Source organism: Pongo abelii, chromosome 18 (genome assembly GCF_028885655.2).
Source record: "Pongo abelii isolate AG06213 chromosome 18, NHGRI_mPonAbe1-v2.0_pri, whole genome shotgun sequence".
Taxonomy (NCBI): Eukaryota; Metazoa; Chordata; class Mammalia; order Primates; family Hominidae; genus Pongo; species Pongo abelii.
In genome coordinates this window covers 78,982,283-78,997,373 of record NC_072003.2, presented here as the reverse complement: position 1 = coordinate 78,997,373, position 15,091 = coordinate 78,982,283, and the positions used below count along the sequence as shown (strand labels likewise).

Genomic DNA, 15,091 nt, shown 5'->3' with positions numbered 1-15,091 from the left:
CTTGCAGAGACAACGTAGAGGATTGTAACTGGGTATTTTGGGTCTTTGGTAGCAGAAAATTTGGCTCTGAATGGTGTGAACACCCTGTGACCAGTTATCTCCCGTGAGAAGTCCAGGGGTAGGTGCCCTTGCAAAGCTGTTTATTTCCACAGCTGAATGATGTCAGGGCCCGGACTCTTGCCCTCTCCCAGCTCCAGCATTCTCAAGCTTCAGATGTAAGACACGTGTAAGGTTCAAGGTACCACGTTTTTTACACCAGCCCACCCAAAACCAGAGGCAGAGAGTGTGCAGCCCTTTGTTCCTTCGTAAGAGCAAGGAATGTTTTGCAGAAGTCGCTTCCCCACATAGTTAATAGGCTGCAATTGTCAGGCGTCCATCCCTCTGTCAATGGTTGGCCTTGGTTATGCAATTAACCATTACAGGCTTGGACTGGTCAAGGTTCACCCCACACATGCTCCACAGGGCTGGGGATCTGCCAGATTTCTCCGGAACCACACTGTCTGGGCAGACCTGAATAAAATCCTGACTTTCATTAACAAAGAAGACGGGTGGGTCGGACCACTGTGGGCTGCCACAGGGTGCTCCATGCCCCGAGGGTTGTCACACGGACAAAAGAAGGCACTGTGGGTGACAGTACTTTGTAAACAGTGGGGCTTCTTCAGGATGTGCCCAGTGGAAGTCTTCTTCTATCAGGGAAGTTATCAGGCTCAAAGATGTATTATTTCCAAGTAAACCAGTGTGCCCAGTTCATAGCTACTTCCCCCTTGCCTATCTCAGGGTCCCCATTTGACACTGTTGACCTTATTTGGCTATGAACTGATTCCTCACTTTTCTTCCCCATAATTCTTCTTTCCTTCTCCCCCGCAACCAGAAGAAGAAAGAAACTTCTAGGTAACAAATGCAAAAAAGAAGTCTCCCAGCAAGGCAGGCACACTTCCTAGGACCAAGAAATACTCCTTCCATCTTCTCCTGAAACAAAAGAAAAAAAAAATTGGTAAGGTGAAGAGAAGAGAGGCTGCCCTGCCAGGACTTTGCATTTAATTATGCAGTGAAAGCCACTTAGCAGAAATCCCAGGAGGCCTGAAGGGGTGGCAGTGGCCATGGGGGAGGGAATCTGTTGAAAGCAGGGTTTGCTCCACTTGAAATGCATCCCACCTGCCTGAAAGGTCTCTCTTTTTTCCTTTGAAATACGTGGAATTGTGAACTAGATTAAGAAGAAGCTTCAAACCTAAGCTAATAGTTTGAGGCTGGCTTTCCCAACATCCGAAAATGATCACAGGTGATCCTGTCCTGAGGAGTTTGGATGATACTTTTTGGATGTGAAATTTACAAGGAGTAGAAGGCTTTTTACTTCTCAACCAGAATTGCTAGGTGAGTGTAAGGAATCAGATATGAAAACTCCCTGAGAACATCTCAGTGATCACACATGTGTGTGTTTGTGTGTGTGTGTGTGTTTGCTAGCTAATTATTAAGACATCTATAGCTGTCCAACAAGAAATATAATGTAAGTCACATTTTAAATCTTAAATTTTGTAACAGCCTCATTTAAAAAAGAGAAACAGCTAAAATGATTTTTAATATTATTTTAAATGCCATAAATCAAAAGTATTATGATATCAGTGCATACTCATTATAAAAAATGTATTACTGGGATATTTCACAAATTTTTTTTGGTGCCAAGTCTTTAAAATTTGATGTATATCTCAATTTGGATGCTAAATGTTCAACAAGGTTAAAGTGAAATAGAGTTTGACCACAACAATAAAGATGTGCTTAACAGAAAGAAACAATATTTTCACTGCTTCGGTTTTTACATTTAAACATAAAGTAGTTAGAGTCAAATAAAATTAATAATTCAGTTCCGGAGACACACCGGCCACATTGCCAGTATTCTGTAACCACACATGGGCAGCGGCCGTCACATGAGATGGTGCACTAAGCTCTAGAGTTTTCAGAGTTACTTGAGTTATTCAGTTGAAAACCTTTACCTGCCAGACTGAGGTTTAGCTTTGGTGTCTGAGAAGTCCAGTGCTTTATGGGTACAGCCTTCAGCCCGTATGATAAATCCTCCTTAGCATAAGTTCTGCTGTCTGTTTCCATAGTATAACCACGTAGTACAAGCCTAGATGTAACACTGACTTGATATTTGCTGAACGGATGAATGGACAGGAGAAGGCACAAATGAACCTCCTGACCAGTAGACACATTTGAATTTGAAATTGAGGCCTGAAGGATTTTTGCTTTTGTTTTGTTTGGATTTGATTTGGATCTGAAAAAGAAGGGAAAGATCTACTCTGTTTTCTGGACCTGGGGAGGGGGCTGAATCCAGGCAGGCAAGTATGATGGTCTCATAACCAGACCCACTTCCTGGGTGGGATGATGTCTCCTCTTCATCTTCCACTTGTTTTCCTAGGAGTGAGTACAATACTGGGTTGGAGCCCTGGACAACAGCTTTGTGGTGAGTGGGTGGCCTTCTCCAAAGCATGGGGGATTAAGAATGAGGGTTAGAGAGAGCTTGGCACTTCAGCCTGGAGTCCGAGGTCTACAGATGTTGAGAAATTTGTGTTCTTAGGTCTGTGTTCAGGGACAAGGCTGAAAGACCTTCTGTGGTGTTCGTTGGCATCCAGGGTGTAGATGATGTAAAGAAATGTTTTGTGGTCTGGTTAGACAATAGGCCTTTAAGCCTACAAAATGTATTTTTCCCAAGGGTAGTAACTATATCTCTGACTCCTATAGGTCCTGGAGCTGGTGAGGGAGTTCGCTTGCCATTTCCTTATCCTTCCGTCCATTTATTCATTCACCTGTCACATCATCTATGAAGAAACTATTGTTTAAGGCAGTGAGACGCTGGGACTATCGATGGGAACAAAACAAACCTTGTCCATGTCCTCGTACTGCTTCACAATTCGTTGGTGTAGATGGGCTTTACACAAGTAATTCATTACAATTGTGCCAAGTACCGTAAAGACTGGGAACAGAATGGTGTGACTAGACGTGGTCTGAATATTACATGTTTTAAGTTGAATATTTAGGGATGAGCAGGATTATGTATTGAGAAGTTAAGGGAATAGGGGTGGAAAGGGGGAATGTTTTCCAAGTAGAGCAAGGAATGTGCTAGAATGCTGAAGACCAACAAGAGCTAATAGCTGCCCAGTGGTTTTGAGCCCGCAAACCTAAGTGGTTGTGAGCCTGGGGACAAATGGCTTATGTTGAACCAGAGATACTGTGGTGTCTACTCTTGGTTTGCTTGTACCCAGCTGAGTGTCCTGCAATACTTCAGGTGCTCAACAAATATCTTCTGTAGAAATGAAGGCAAATAGTTACCCTTGGTTAATCCTAGCTTTGTAGGTCATTCCTGTCAAACATCAAAACACACCATCTCCTCTCTTCTCAATCCATTTGGTTTCATTCGGAATTGTGTGGATAATTCTAACTTTCTTTGGCTTTGAAGACCACTTTTTCTTCTTCTCCTCAAGACATTGTAGGGGCAGTGGAGATTCCTGCTCCCTTTCCTAGTGGTTCCAGTTTAAAATCTGTTTAAAATAAACCAGCAATAGGCAGATGAACAAGAGAAAAGCATACAAATTCTGTTAATGTGCAAGGGGCATCATGTGGAAGAGAAATGTGTGCCCATGAGCCCAGTGTGACCCAGAAGCTTTCATCACATGTGGAATTTGATATGTCAGAGAGCCAGTTAAAGATACAGGTCTTGGGATGAAAGCAAAGACTTAGACTAAAAATTAAGTTTTGCGGCTGTAGACAGCAGGGTGGCATTGAGCTAGCGGAGTGGATGAAATCCCCTAGTCAAGGATGGGTAGAGCAAACCTTGAATGCAGTTGAGAACCGAAGACCTACATGGCTGTTGAATTTCTCCAAAACAGTTAGGTAGTCCTGCTCTGTGTGTTCCCCCTATTTCCCCCCACACCTCGTCACTGTGAAGGGCGGCCTTCACAGGGGAGTTGGGAGGGTAGTGGAGGTGACCTAGGGATTATGAAAAGGTGAATGGGCTTTCAGAAGAATAGGCAGTGGCCTCTCTGGATGAGGAGCCAATTTCCAGTGACTTCTAGGCTCATTCCTGTTGTGTGTTAATCTTCCCAGATAGATTTAAAAATTCCTCAGGAGGATTTTCATGACAATGAGTTTCTTATGGAAAATGTGAATTTAGTTAGGTAAGGGAGATTCAGAAAGAAAAAAATAAAAGACCTTCTGTGCATTTTCTATTTCTCAAATGCCTTTAGCTTGAAGTAGTCAGCAAACCAATGCATCATATTTTGGACCGATAGTTCCTGGGATCCTTCAACAGCTTCCACAATTGCATACAGTTGTAGAAAAACAAAATAGTTCAGGTTTTCTTTTTCTCAGCTTGCTTTTTGTTCGTTTGTATGTTTCCTTTTCGACATTGTATTTGTTCAACTTAATTTGAAATGTCCAGATGGAGGCTTACACAATCTTCCTGCCTCTTCGCGCTCATCTCAAATCCTTTTCACTTCGTGATTTAACCAATAATGTCTCCAAAGTAATATATGACATGGAATTTCATTTAAGAATACTGTTGGTGGCCAGGTACGGTGGTGCACGCCTGTAACCTCAGCACTTTGGGAAGCCAAGGTAGGAGAATTGCTTGAGGCCAGGGGTTCAAGATCAGCCTGGGCAAAGTGGCAAGACCCCATCTCTACAAAAATACTTCTGAAAATAATTAGCCACGCATGGTGGCCCATGCCTGTAGTCCCAGCTACTCAGAAGGCTAAAGCAGGAGGATTGCTTGAGCCCCAGAGGTTCACAGCTGCAGCAAACTGTGATTGTGTCACTGCACTCCAGCCTGGATGACAGAGCCAGACCCTGTCTCAAAAAAGGTGACATAGATATAGGAGAGAAACACAACACAACACAAATAAAACCAAAGCAGCAGTGTTATGGTAGGAGAACTTTCAAGCATCCATGTTCTGTTTTATCCCATCTGCCGACCAGATAGCTAAACAATAAATTGATAGAATCAAGAGGAAGGAAAGAAAAATTAGAGTGAAATATAGCATCATCAGCATTTTTCATTTCCGTTGGCTTCTCCAATTTAAAAATGGAATCATGCTTAACATCTTAATTACGGACAGTAATGTACAGCAGTTTTTTTTTATGAACATCTAGTAATTTACTCTTGAAGTAAATTATAGTCAATTTATCTGCAGTGACAAGTCAATAAAACAGTGGAAGCCTCAAGCTTTTCAATCACCTAATATTTGTTTCCTGGCTTTGCTAGTAGAACGGAAGGCAGAGAAACAGGTAGGGATGTGTGCCTCTTGGGGAGGATCCTGTGGCTTTTGAAACCTGCCACTCAAAGACTTTCCCTCTGGAAGACCCAGTTTAATTTTCACCAGTTGTCATGCCTTTAGAATTTACATAGAGATACACATTGTTGAGGACCGTGAATAGCTGGGGACTTTTTGTTCTTGCAATGTGGGTGATCAGGATGATTCAAGTGGTAAACCAAACTGCTATCTGCTTCTAACAGTGGTTCATTCTAATGAAGAATGTTAAGTGTGTGCACAAATCATCGGTCGCTGGAACCCAAGGACCTCCACAGCCATCTTCTTGATGGTGCAAGCCAGTTACTAGCTAAGCCCGCCCAAACCACGGCCAGTGTCCTCAGGCTCAACACTGGTGTACAACAAGCTGTACTGTAGTTTCAGAAACGGCAATTAGATCAATATCAACAGCTCCCAAACAAACACACAGCCACCAGGCGAGATTGAAAAGACACACCCTAGGTAAGGGGTTTTGTGGTGTTTCTGTTGGTTCAGAAAAGAAATGCATGTGCCCAGGCAAGAATAAACAAATTCTGTGAATAATTTGTTTGACTTGAGAGAAAGGAAGCCTGAAGGTTAGCCTGTGATCATCTCTCAAAGTCAAATGCCTTCCAAAGAATCAGGAGCCCCTATTACAATCAAATGAGAACTAGGCTAAAGATCCTAGATCCACAGGGATAAGTGTTTTGTTTTGTCTTCCCAAAGAAAGCCACTGGACTCTTGAATTTAACCCCAGCTGGATGGTAAGGCTTAGGAAGGCATGGAGTATCTGCATCACTCAATGGTGTATCCTCAGGGCCTGGGACTGAGTTCCAACTATGAATGAAAATGCCCATTCTGTGTTGCTTCCAGGGGGACAGCTATCCTCATACTCCCCTCTCTTTGTGTTATGGAGCTGATTCCCGAAAAGTCTGATGCCAATCTTCCCTTCTCTCTTAAGTGAGAAAAACAATAATATAAATCAGTGCCAATATTACTTTTTAATTATAGCTCAAGGAAGTAGAGGACTGAACTATGATCATTTGAAATGACAAATCTGATTAATGTAATTAGCCAAAGCAAAGGATATACGACTTTAAGCCATGATATTTCTTTGACAGTGGGTTTATGGACCAGCCTGTCTTCCTTCCCTCTTTCCCTCTTTGCCTCCCTCCCTTCCTTCTTTCTTCTTTCTCTTTATAGTTCATAGTTTCCAGTTCACTTTTTCAACATGGCATAGCTCAAGCATAAATGGACACATTTCTCTTTCACACTCTTTCTGGCTCTTTCCAACAATCCTCGTGCTATTAAAATGGCCCCCCACAGACTGGAAAAACCCAAGACCCACTCTCTCCAATTGTGAGATACTTCAGCTGTGATGGTCTCCTGTTGGTTTGCTCAATTCAGTGCTCGGTTTCCAGGACAGGTGTCACATTCTGAAATGTGAAGGTGCATGAGAGAAGCTGGTGTGCTTCCCCTGAACCATTTTCTTGGTGGCTGCATCAGACATTCACTGCCCTTCCCTGAAGCACCCATCAGGCCTTGGCTTAAATGTCACTTCCCTCAGGAGTCCTTCTCTTAGTGCCCAATTAAGTTTTGAGCCATGGATTTAAGGACCTTTAGCACCCACATGTCTCCTTCATAATGCTCAACTTATTGGGATGCATCTGTGTTTCTCATCTTATATCTTTGCCCATCAGAGAGCACTCAGCATACAGTAGGCACTTAACACATATGAGCTGAATAAATGAAAAATTGCTCATGAACTTTGTCTTTGGAATCATAATTAGCATTACTGGAGGTTAATCATGTTTAGGTATGACATAGGTCATCCCACTTAATCTTTGCAACACTCTGAGGGTTGACTGCTATTAGTATCTCTATTTAGCAGATGAGGAAGCTGAGTCTTCATGGCTCTAACACGCCCAAGGCCACGTAAGTAGTAAATGGCAGGGCTGAAGTACAAATTGTAGACTAGAACAAATGCCCACAACCAAAACAATGTTAGTTTCTTTGTGCTCTGCATTTGGGCTGACTCTACTGGGGGATCTGTTTCGTCTTGCTCATTGCCAGAGCTGTTTTTGCTTCCCCTCTACACCTGAGAGCCTGGAAAATTCTGTGACAAGATCATTGGCAAAGAGAAGCTTATTTTCTCCTCCTCCACCCTCAAACTGCTGATCTTGGCCATTGTCTAATTTTCTCCTCCAAAAACAGAAACTTCGGGAAATTACCTTGGCAAGAAAGTCTTTCTTAGCTCTCCCCCAGCAGCCGAAGTGTAGATGTAGCTGGCACTAGCAATGGAATTGAATTTAAAAAAAAAAAAAACTACACTCGCTGAAGTCTGTTGAAAGGAGTGTTGGCTGAAAAGAGTTTGTGCGTGAGCTGGGTGCTGTGATGCTGTTGTGCGAGCCTGTAGTTGCAGCTACTTGGGAAGATCACTTGAGCCCGGGAGTTTAAGTGTAGCCTGGGCAACATAGCAAGCCCCTGTCTCTTGATTTTTTTTTTTTTAAAGCTTGTATATGTTTTATGTATACGAGGATGGTAGAAACTCATAACAGAAATAATCAGCATAGCTGGCATTCATTGATCACATTTCTCATGCCAAGCACTATTATAAGCTTTTCATATATGTTATGTCCTTACAATGACTCTATGGTGTGGTTATTACTAATTATCCTCATTGTTCAGATGTATACATTGAGGCATAGATAGCTTATCTAACTTACCCATGGCATAGAGAGATTATCTAATTTACCCAAGAGATTATCTAATTTACCCACATAGCTAAAATCTAAATCTAATTGTGTTTGATTTAAGATGAAGAATAAAAGAGAGACATTTTTAAAAGGCTGCCCAAGGATCTACTCTCCTTGCTCAACCCTTGTCCCCACAATTTGTGTTATTATATATTCAATTTTGTTGGAAAATATCACCAACAAATTCCCGGGTCCAATCCTTTTAAGACAGGGGTCCTATAATGTCTCAGCTTACAGTCTCCTTCTGCAGGGTTATTATTGTGGGTTCAGGCAACAATGGCCAGGGACCATGGAAAGCAGAAACCCAATACAACTCTCTATCTACAGTCAACATGCTAAACCAGATCATGGCAAACCTGTGGACTTTCAGGTTATGCCTTGTGGAGGGAGCTTGGGCTAAGTGGTAAAAGCTGAGTAGGAATCTACTGGGTATTCAAAGGGAAATGAACACATTTCAAAAAAGATGGAGTAGCATGATTAAAGGCATGCAGAAGTAAGTGGTATTTGATATTATTGACTGGATGATATAATAAGCTTAGAGACAGTGGTATGCTGACATCGGCTTGTAATATCTTACACGATCAGATTGTCAAGTTTTCAGGAATTTTGCAAGCTGATTATTAAACAGCCATTGTTTTTAAATTAAATTATATAAAATTACAACTAAATATATTATAAATAAAAATACTAAACAAAGTCATCACTTCCTAGTGATTTTACTGTATTTTATTGTTTATGCCCTTGAAGTTATCTATATCTGTGTTATCCGTCTGGTAGAAATACCATTAACAGGTTCATATCCCTTATCCCAAATTCTTGAGATCAGAAGTGTCTTGGATTTAGAGTTTTTCAGAGTTTGGAATATTTACATTATATTTATTGATTGAGTATCCCTAATCTGAAAATCAGAAATCTGAAATGCTCCAATGAGCATTTCCTTTGAGCATCATGTTGGTGTGCAAACACTTCCAGTTTTGGAGCATTTTGGACTTCAAATTTTTGGATTAGGGATACCTGATCTGTATTAGTGTGGTATTGCAGGTATCTTTCCACTGTGCAGTTAATAATGTTACATTGGTAGCTTAAAGTCAGCTGTGGTGAAGGCATTTACACCACAGAAATTGGCAAATACTAAAAATCGGTGCTTTTTTCCTTTCAAAGAGCTGCCTATTAAACATTTACCAGTACACCATGGCTCAGAGGTGAGAAGGGATCAGGTATCAAAAGACATTGAGTGCATTCCTGAGACTTCAAACTGTAAACTGTAGAGTATTGGTTCTTGTATTAGCTCATGTTCCTGAAAAACCAGAGCCTATGGCCTGCATGAAGCAGTAGTTATTTACTGGGAATTGCAATCCCAGGGCAGCATGAGTTAGGGCACAGAGAGATGAGAGAGGAGGATGGATGCAAATACAAAGTGATGCAGTACCAAGCTGGCCACTGCTTCACAGCTCACAGTAGACACAGCCAGTTGTTCATTTCCAGACAGAGCCTTAGGTCAGCCTGCCAGAGGGAGGAGCAGGGAGGAAGTGTATCTGCCAGCTCCCTTCCATCCCATCTCCTCTTAATCAAAAGTTCTTCCCACCAGACTGAACTCACTCACATTTCTGGGCTGTAGGCTCAGAGGAAGCCAGATTCCAGCCTGCCCTGCAGTGGAGCACTTTGTGTGAATCAGAAAGTAGTGGGAGGTGCCAGGGCTCTGATGGTAGACACAGGAAAAATCACGCAGGATCAGTTTCCACCACAGAGAGAGGTGGACAGAGAGGCCGTGAGAAACTGAGGGGTCGCACGTGATGCCCATACAATTTTCAAACTTTAGGGTACAAAAGTCTTATTTGTGGGAGCTTCCCCGAAGGTCATTTTTCTGGGCTTATCTTTAGAATTCTGGGCCTTTAGAACTGGGGTTGGAGTCAGGGATTGCCTTTTCTCATGAGCATCCTGGGAGACTGAGCAATGGGGTCACTGGGCCGCATCAGTAGAGAAAAAGGGGCCCTCACTTGTTTGCAAATGTCCTCATCCACCTGTGTTATCTTCCTGTCTTCTGTCTTGTTACATGTTCTTTTCTGAAATCCCATTTAGATTTCTAGAATTCTGATCAAGTACTGTCCGTTTGCAGCTTTTCCTATGGCTTTCAAATTCCCTTGAAAGAGTCTTTTCCTCTGTCTCAGCATCTCTGATGTAGCCCACATTTTTCTACCTTTCTAATAAATGAGGATCTGGGAGATTAGGAAGAAAGACTCTAGAGACCAGCAGACATGGATATGGAACCCTCAACTTGATCACTTGTCTTTCAGATCCTCAGTTTCCTTATCTGTAAAATAGGGTCTTTGGTTCCTACCTCTTGGGTTGTTGGGAGGATCTCATTAGGAAATCCTTCTACTGCAATCTGTGTAGTTGCTAGCTCATAGTAAGTGAACAGCACTTTAGAATCAATCATTCTTGGTTTGGTGGGTTTGTTTGTTTGTTTGTTTTTGAGAGGCAGTCTTACTCTGTCACACAGCATGGAGTGCAGTGGCATGATCTCAGCTCACTGCAAACTGTGCCTCCTGGGTTCAAGCAATTCTCCTGCCTCAGCCTCCCGAGTAGCTGGGATTACAGGTGTGCACCACCACACCTGGCTAATTTTTGTATTTTTAGTAGAGACGGAGTTTCACCATATTTGCCAGGCTGGTCTCGAACTCTTGACCTCAAATGATCCACCCGCCTCGGCCTCCCAAAGTGCTGGGATTACAGGCATGAGCCACCACACACAGCCCTGGTGGTTATTTTTAAGTAGCGACGAGAGTGTTAAGAAATGACTATCTATTCACTGGGTGAAAGAGAACTGTAGAACCATGATGTTTCTCTGCCATGCTAGATGCCCTTTCAAGAAGACAGAGGAAAGAACACTGAGAACTTCCAGCCTTCCCCTGGGCTTTCTTTGAGGCTCTGGCATTTTTGGGAGTGAGCTTGTACCCGGCAGCTTTCTGACCAGGCTGACTTCAGCCAGGCCAGTGCACAAGCTGTGAGTGAGATGACAGACTGTGTTGTGGAGACAATATGCTGAGGCATCTCTTTGACAAAGGTGCTTTCTGAGCACAAACTGACTCCACGCTGTCTGCCTAAGCCTCCCCCAAAAGGAGGCATCTGTAACGGGAGAGGCATAAGGTTCCAGGAGCCTCCAGGGCTGCCTCACACCAGCCCCTCCTCTATGGGTCTCTGTCTCTGGGCCAGGGGTCCAGAGAGACCAGGCTCCATTGGATGCCACTTAGCCAACTGCTGTGAATGCAGATTTCTCTGCCATGATAGAGAGGTGGCAATGGCCAAGGCCTTCCCTGGAGGTGCTGTGCCTTGAGGAATGGCTGCCATTCTCAAAAGAGACCCAGAGCTGTTGCCGAGGCAGAGCATCAGCATGACAGCTGGCATTTTTTGTGCACCTACTGTGTGCCAGGCACATTCTTTTATTCACTTAATCCTCTCAACTCTGCCAAGTTGGGGATATTAATAACCCATTTTGCAGGTGAGGAAATTAAGGTCCAAAGATCACACAGCCTGGAAATTTAGACCCCAATTTGCCTATGTCCCAAAGTTCCATGTTTCTTCAACTTTACTTCAGGGAAGTGTGAGGCCCTTGTCACAGCTTCCTGCTATTGCCGCCAAATTGAACTGATGTGGCAAAATGGTGTCAGGTAGATTGGGATTGCAATGGCATTAGAATCATAGCTCTGATCTCTCATGAGTCAACATTTACCAAGCCTCAGCTTTGCACCAGCCTTGAAGGTAAGTACTGTGAACATAACCACAAGGAGAAAAAAAAAAAAAAAGCCCCTCCCAGAAATCAGTCTGGTGGTAGCAAATCCAGTGGGAAGAACCCAGAACCGGCTGCCCAGCAAGGCCGGCTGTGGTTAGTGAAGACAAATCACGAAAGCCAAGATCCTGTCCTGAACACCGAGGGGCCTAAGGGGGAGGGGAACTAATTTTTGAGGAATTGAGAAAAGTGTTACAAAAGAAGTGAGACTTAAAATGAGACTTACGAAAAGATAAAGAATTCTCTTAGTAGCCAGAGATGGAAAATAGGTTTAAGAAGGGAGAACAGGTGGCTTACACCTGTAATCTTGTCACTTTGGAATGCTGACATGGGAGGATTGCTTGAGACCAGGAGTTCAAGACCAGCTGGGGCAATGTAGCAAGACCCCATCTCTACAGAACAAACAAACAATTAAGTTGGATGTGGTGGTGCACACCAGTAGTCCAGCTACTGGGGAGGCTGGACGATTGCTTGAGCCCAGGAGTTTGAGGCTTCAGTGAGCCTTGATTGCTCAACTGCACTCCAGTCTGGGTGACACAGCAATACCCTGTCTGAAAGAAAAAAAAAAAAAAAGAGAGAACAGCAGGTGCCAAGGTTCAGAAGAACAAGGGAGCAGGATGATCTTCCCAGGAAGAGCCAGCATTTCCCATTGTCCTGAGAGAAGGGTGCCACACAATGACTGCTTGGAGAGGGTAGGTGGGTCTTAGGGCGGTTAGGTTTCAGGTCTTTATACCAAGCTAAGGAGTTTGTGTTTTATCCTCCAAACATTTTGAAGGAGTATCTTCCTTAGAATTTCTATATACTAAAAATAATCACAGCTGTGTCGAAGCAGGAGGCAGAATTAGATAAGGCCAGGCCCAGCCCTCTAATGCCAGGGATTGGCAGAAATTTTTCGTAGAGGGCCAGAGAACAAACATTTCTGGATTATCAGGCTATCCTGTCTCTGTTGCAGCTACTCAAGCTACTCAGCTACTCTGCCATTGTGGTGCGAAAGCATCCATGGATGATAGATAAATGAATGGGCATAGCATTTATTTATGGACACTAAAATTTGAACTTTATCTAATTTTCATGTGTCATTAAATATTATTCTTTTGACTTCAAAAAAATTGAAATGTGAAAATAATTTTGAGCTCCTGGGCTGTACAAGAACAAACAGTGGGGATTAGACCCAAGTTGTCCCTAAAAGACAGTTATACAATCCAGGGAGGCACAGCTTCAGGCAGGGAAATGAGGGATTTAATTTCTGTTTCAAAAGGTCCTGGAGACAGAAGGGGCCACCTCTTTCTCACTTGTAATTGTTAGGGGCAGTTTGGGAATCTCATCAAAAAGGGGAGGGTGGGACTCAAGCTTGGTTATGCCTGTATTGCTTCCATAAATTACCCACAGGGCATGCACTTCTGCCATGAAAACAATTCAAGAAGGAAAGTGAAAGACTCCATATCAGAGAATGGCTCCAAGGGAACCTGTTTCAAAACCAGAAATGATGCCTTGGGTGCCTCTTCCTGCTTGGCTTTCTGATGGAGAGGAGCATTGATGCTAGGTACAGTCTGACTCCAGTGGGGAGTCTGACTCTTTAGGGAATCTGGTGGGAGATCCAGCACCTTTAAGGTTGTCCCTTGCTCGGGTGACCCCTCATTGAATGGCAGAGTTGTAGTCTTAGGTACAGCAGTTCCTCAAGGAAGGGGACTGGTGTGAGGTCCTAGTCAACATTTTGTGGTTCCCAGCGTGTAGCTTCCAGAAAGAACCTGTGCATAGTAGGTGTTTGCTGCTCCCCATGCCGGGGATCTCTGCTGTCTGTGGGGCCACGGGGGCCTCTAGAGGAACCACGGTCCTGGCTATGGTGGAAAGAGTCTGCAGTGGCCTCATATGCTGTGGTTCTGGGGGAGAGCTCAGTCTGGATAGGTATTTCTTGAGCCATCTGTGCCAATCTCCCTGGGGGTCCTCTGGATTTTTCTTCACTTTACAATAACCTGGTTGGGAACCTACATACAGAACAAATCTTTTATGTGCCTGAAATTTCAGGAGACTCTTCCTCTAGCCACAGATTAGATGGTGCAAAATCCTACCATACCCAAACTAGGCAAATTCTACCCAGCAATAACAGGCGGTGAGATGGACAAAGGCAGTGAGTGAGATATCATGAGGCTCTACCTCCTTACAAGCATGAGGGTGATCCTGTCTGCCAGGTGGCCCTTGACTTCATTTTCTCTCCTTTTTGCATGACAATGCTCAGCTAGCTTCTGTTGTAGTCTGAAGAGTATCTGTCCCAGTGGGTCACAAGGTGAGCTGTTTCAATGTGAGATTTCACAGGTTTTACTGACTGGAAGAGTCAAAGACCTGGGAGTGATGGAGACTCAGCTGACCTGGCCCATTTTGCAACTCATGGTGGACCAAGAGTTGAGAGTTTCTGTCTGTAGGGGTGTGTCTGTCTCTTTCTCTCTCTCTCTCCTTTCTCCCTAAGCTTTATGCAGGGTGTCCTCTTTCCCAATCCCCCCTGAAGATCTTCATTATCAACTCTCTTTTCCTCCCTTTTCTCCTTACACACCATTTCTTTCATTCTAATATTAAAGTTCATTTTGATAAATGGTCACCCATTCATCAAGCCAGGGGGGTTATTAAACACTAGGGAGAGTACTGCACTCTGCAGATGCCCTGGGGGAACAAAAGGGCTCAGAGTTTTCAGGATTTGGAGAGAGCAGTATGAGCTTGAGGAAAAGCTAGTGTGGCTGGAATAGAGAGATGGAAGTAAAACATTAGTGACAGAAAGAAGCTTCTCCTGCCTCAGTTTATACTGCCACCAAGGCTAGATAGATTGTCTTTGTGTAGGAACTCAGTTAATTGGTGCTTAAACTCCTGAAATGGAACAATTTAGGAGGTCTGCTTTCCAGTCACTTTTAGGGGTCCTTTTTGACTTCCTTTATTTACGGAATGATCACTTCATAAGGTGCCATTATGGAAATGGCATTCCATCCCTAGATTCAATCTGTAGGGTGATGGTCTTTAACTCTCTGGGTTAGTATAAATCAGGACTGCTAGGAGGAGGAGACTCAGCTTCCCTTCCAGGGCACTTTTTTAGATGCTGCAAGATGACCCACATTGGTGTCAGGCTTCGGACAGACAAAATGGAACCAAAGGGGATCATTTTCAAGGGAGTGTCTATACGAAAGGGAGGTTTCCACACTGGGGATGTGGCCAGTGTAATTGAAGCTGGGCTTCACTGGCCATGCCAAAGGCCAGGCAGAGAATCGATTCAGTTCAGTCCCTTG

General features: G+C 43.6%; 1 protein-coding gene across 2 annotated transcripts in view; it reads left to right on the top strand.

Moving 5' to 3' along the window:
* The window catches only part of MAF (MAF bZIP transcription factor), a 405,682-nt gene that overhangs the window by 35,570 nt on the left and 355,021 nt on the right, over positions 1-15,091 (top strand). The window contains exon 3 of one of the 2 annotated variants that reach the window (XM_063717363.1): positions 872-922. The exons of the other annotated variant lie outside the window; for it this stretch is intronic. The gene's annotated coding sequence lies outside the window, so the exon portion shown is untranslated. Of the gene's footprint in view, positions 1-871; positions 923-15,091 lie in introns of those variants that run through there. 2 annotated transcript variants of the gene reach the window in all.